This window comes from Perognathus longimembris, chromosome 6 (assembly GCF_023159225.1).
Source record: "Perognathus longimembris pacificus isolate PPM17 chromosome 6, ASM2315922v1, whole genome shotgun sequence".
Lineage (NCBI taxonomy): Eukaryota > Metazoa > Chordata > Mammalia > Rodentia > Heteromyidae > Perognathus > Perognathus longimembris.
The window spans coordinates 43,249,198-43,254,475 of record NC_063166.1 but is presented as its reverse complement, the minus strand read 5'-3'; the positions used below and the strand labels follow the sequence as shown (position 1 = coordinate 43,254,475).

The 5,278-nt window shown below is 43.0% G+C and overlaps 1 pseudogene; it reads right to left on the bottom strand.

Moving 5' to 3' along the window:
- Window positions 1–1,157: 1,157 nt before the first annotated feature.
- On the bottom strand, window positions 1,158–2,317 carry LOC125353689 (annotated as a pseudogene).
- Between the last annotated feature and the right edge of the window lie 2,961 nt (window positions 2,318–5,278).

The following is a 5,278-nucleotide window of genomic DNA, read 5'->3' as shown; positions in this document are numbered from 1 at the left end:
AAACCTATCATCTTACTTAGCCTACTTTACCAAGAGGTTGCCAGTATCTGATGTCTATTAGGAGCTTTACTCCAGACTGGAAATTACATACAATAGCTAACTTTTAACAACTGCACAGACCTCTTCTTTGGCTATAACATTGTAGTCTTTTTGCACTCTGGTTTACAGAAGCATTTTCCTGACTGGTTGGGGAAATTGATCTCTGATGACCTAACAATGCCTAAATTACCTTTGCAGGCCTTAGACAGATCAATAAAAGACACAATCTCAGGTCCATAAGCTTGCTTTCCTGAACAGATATGCCAGCTCAAAATTTACTCAGGGCTTTTACTACTCACTATCACAGATGACTGGCAAGTTCCTGCCCAGTTACAAAGTAGACATGGGCATTAGAATGGTATGCTTACAAACTATTCTTCTAGGACCTCCTGGCTCCAATTAACTTTTGAAGGGCCAAACACACATGACTCTAAGATCTGACACCATCTTTGCCATCCCGGCAGTGGCTTACTGCCTCTGGATGCTCCATCACTTTGTTCCAGGAGTGACTTTTCCACTTTTATGGTCGCTGGACTTGAACTCAGGGCCAGAGAGCTGTCCCTCAGCTCTCCAGCTCAAGGCTAGCACTCTGCCACTTTGAGCTCCATACAACTCACAACTCTGTTCCCAGCACTTTGTTGGATGATTAGAGATGAAGACTCTCACAGGGACCTTCTTCTGCCCGGGCTGACTTCAAAGCACAGATTTGAGTTCAATAAGTCTTACAAAAGTCCACTTTACTCCAATTTAAAAGCAACAAGGTGGTCCACACAGTAGTTTTTAAGCATGCTTTTACCTGGAACTTAAGGTCCAAAGCTACATCTGACAAACTTGTAGGAATTGTCTGTCCTTTTCTATAGGTCTGTCTACAATTTTTACAGAAAACCTGCAAGGCTAACTGGAGTAGCAATTAAACAATCATCTTGGTAGCCCTAATTTTTCCTTTACCCAATTTGAAACAAACATGTAGGACAAGTTTTTCTTCGAAATTTCATATCTAGAAGTGCATTCTTGATTTCTAAAGCATTTTACTAACCTCTGCTTTAACACTTACACTTTAGCTTTCATTTGAAGATCTCTGAAGCCTAGACAGGTACCCATTGCTTCAGGCTGCTTGTCCAAACTGTGCCACGAATATCTGCTCCTATTCAACAGCAAGACTTCTGACATACTGAAGAGTCAGGAACTGCCACTTCATTTCTTTGTTACTTCCAGTTTCTAGCATAGTTGTGACACACATAAATATATTCAGTGTATCCATGTACATTCCTAACATCGAATTGATTGGGTCATATCTGTTCTGTCCATACATTGGTGTTACCGCTGCATGTTTATTTTCTGAGTGTCATACAGAAGGAACATGCTGAAAAGAACTAATCCACCATACATTGCCAATGTGTACAGAGTAGCACCAGCCACAGTGTTAGGTGGCAGAAACATGGACCCCAGTGAAGACACAAACACAAGACCCAGGCCTACTCTCAGGGGTGCGCCCATGTTCAAAAACTTCTCGCTGGGAGCACACGTGGTCACAGTGGAGAGGCCTCCCACAATGCTGGCAGTGTACCACGCAGCTGTTATGAGAAGGGGTCCCCCCAGTATAGTCAGAGGAGCCACTACTGTACCCATCACACCAGAATGAAGAAACCAAGCAAGATGCTTTGAGCCCATGTTCTGGTGATATGATATGGATTGAACTAGTATTCCAGCTCTAATCATGACTACAAGACTTGCACCAATTGTCACCCAAGAGCCTCTCAGCATAAAATTCACGAGAACAGGAGATCTGGCTATTGCCAAAGCTGACAAAGCTGTTACACCAATACTTCCTCCTAAGTACATAAAGGTAGAAATGTATTCTATCCTTCACATACTGATGCTAGATTACAGCCTTTTCAATAGCTCCAATCTCATTAGACATTCCCAAGCCATAGTAACAGTAAGCCAAGACCCACAGCAGCCCCTGCAGCAACAAACCACCTTCACATCTGGTCAATTTTAAATACTTTTTCCATTGATGGTTCAAATGCTGCTTCTTTTCTTGGGCAGTTTTCCCACGGTGCATCCCAACTCTTGTCTTGGTGGCATGTTCCCTGATGGGTATTAAGAGCCATTGATTCTTTGTGATGGAATTCTTCACAATGGGGGAGGCCTTGGTGAAAGCTGGGTGGAAAACCCTAGAAGGTAGTGTCTGGAGTCACACCACCCTTCCAGCATGGTGATGAACCAGGTTTACTAAGCAGATCTGAAATGCTCAGCTCCCGGTGATCTACACCATGCAGTTTCCCTTCCCAGCCTGTGAAAACATGGATGCCACACCTTCTCAGCCCTCTGCCAGGTCCTTATTGTCCCTGCACACACAGTTGCTCTGACTCATTGCCTAGAACATCTGAACTCAATTGAGGTTTTCCTTAATGCAATAATTACAAACACCAGAGTTACAAACACAAGAATCCGGACTTAGCATCTTCGCTTTTTCAATACATCTAGACTGCAAAATAGCACAGAAATCAAGTTATACCATACAAATAAACCCTTTTAACCTTCTTTTTAAGACTTTCCAATTTTAATCCATCCTAAGGGGCAAGTTTAGAAATACCAACCAAATCATTCATTTTTACCATCAGGTTTCCAGTGTTCATCTGAGAACAGAAGAGACAGGATAAAGAAAGGCCTCCATTGGCCTGTCCTACAGAATGGGAATATACCCATCTTACTTCTTGGGGCTTGGTGAATTGCCTTTGTTCCAGCTTACTCCTTTTCCACCATGCCTGGACTCCCCCTCGGGGCCCATATTTTCCACCAGGCGTGGACTGGCTAAGCTGCAGTTTTGCCAGATCACCCCTCACTCCTGAGGAGAGGCTCACAGGCCTGCCCTAGGTTTTTCCTGTCCTTTCCTATTGATTTCTGAATGAGAAGCCCAAACAGTTCTTTAACAGTGATAATCAAACATTAATACCCAAATTTCTAACATTTAGTCTCAAATTTTAACAGTGGAAATAAATTTCAAGTTCCCAACGCCTTTTGCTAAACTAGATAGCTTGATTACAGTGCAAATAGTCTTATGCATTAAGATACCAAGTTTTTCAACCATAAATTAGAGAAAAAAAATTAACTGTTGTTTCTCTTTAAGACAATGCAATATCTTTTTAGACTTTTGGTAACGGCAAAACTTGATGACCTTTTGAGTTTAAACTTAAACTCACCCATTCCTACATCATGCTGACAGTTTTAATCTTGAACATATTCACACACACCCACACCCCACATTCATGCAAAAGGTCTTAAAGCACACACAATAAATACTGACCATATATTTTCCAGTGGCAAGAGGTATTTTTGCTAATCTTACTCCTGCAATGACCAAAACTTAAGACAAAACTTTTAACAAATGATTTTAGCATTCTCCAGTCTCATTTACCAGGGCTTGCTTGTGTTAGCCAGACATTTTAGCATCAAATACTTTTCTGCTAGAGAAAGCTGGAAGGGGGTTCCCTGGAGTAAAATTCAGCCCACAGACTGTACTTGACTCTAGTCTCAGCCACAAATAGCACATTTTACATATCAATCGACCCTTTAAGTACCTTCAGTTGGAAGAAGGGTGGTTACCTGAGGCTGATCTCTTAGCTCACCAGGTGGCCTGAGTATCTTAGGCCAATTTTAACCAGGAGTATTTCACAGTTTCAACTTGTTAACTTTAGCTAGTTGTTAGTACAATGTCCTCAGCTACCTGAACACTCCCAACTGCCTCTTATAGAAGGGGACATAGCACATTGATTTTCCCCCATAAATGTGCAAATGAACAACAAAAACATCGGCAACAAATTTATATTTAAAACTGGTACCAATCTCAAAGACAAAACCAGTCAAGACAAAACAGGACAGAGAAACAGAAACTATGCCTTGGATGGCATGTCTGGCGTCAACAAGCTGACTGCTGGAGTGATGGAAAGACCATGGGGCCCTGAGAAGGCTCAGGGGGATCCTTCCCTGTGGAGATTTCCATCCTCCCCAGCAATCAGCCCACTGAGGCCACCCACCAGAGGCTTTAAAATCCCAATCTGGGCGAGTGAGTGGGAAGATGGTATTTATACCAGCTTCATCAGGGGGTCCTGCAGCATGCACTACAAAGTTTAATTAGTTTACCTTTTTAAATTTCCACACTCAAATCTTGTGCCCTTTTTCTCACATCATTAAAGTGGTCAGTCAGAAGTGAGAGAGGAGAAGTATGAGTCTGTCCCATCTCTCAATACAGCAGTCCACACACAACACAGATAACAAACAGGGATAAGGACATGAAAAAACAATACACGAAATGTACAGCACCAGTGTGAAAGACTAGGACGACTCCATCGTGAAACTGCAACCATCTTGTTGTTTGTGTTAAGCTAAGAATAACCCAACACTTATATAAAACCCAGAAAATGGCTTGTTTATGGTGAAACTAGCTAGACATTATACAGATTCCAGGAACAAGTTGTTTGTGCTGAAACCAACTGGCCATAAAAACCCATTTCCTGGATGGCCCAACCGGTTTGGGAACGTTCCAGATACGTTGACCACCCTGGAATGTCGTCAGACCTATTTTAGAGAATTATCCTCGCACCCCAAACCTGCTTGCACCTGGTTCATGCTAATCAGATTTGTCCTCACACCCCAACCCTGCTTGCACCTGGTTTATGTAACTTTGTGATTTTTTCCTTTAAATACCCATGTAAAACTCTGCTCGTGTCCTTCCTCCTAACCTCCACTGCATCAGAGTGTAGGACGAGGTCCGGGCTGCAGCTTGCCTGAATAAAGCCTTGCTTTTGCATTTCGGAATGTCTGGCTCTTGGTGGTCTTCTTGGTGGTCTTCTAGGACTTGGGCACAGCAAGTGCAGATTGGAAATGCAATTGCGAAAACTCTTGAGAGGTAAAACAGAAACTACTGGTCCATCTGCAATTCTGAACGGATGGACTGTGGAGCTGCGGCCCTTCCTGCTGGTCACGGGCCCCATCTGGCAAAAGGTTGCTGGACTTCAGCTCCAGTGCAGATGGAAGAGTTCCTAGAAAATGTGGAACGTTAGCCTCTCACACCTACTCCACAAAAAAGTCAAAATTAAGTGTTAGACAAAATTGAGTGTGGAACGAGGGCCTCTTACACTGCTGCATCCCTTCAAAAAATACAAAGGGGGGGGAATGCAGACCTCTCATGCTGCTGAGTTCCTCCAAAAAATCCAAAAGGGGACTTGAACCCCAA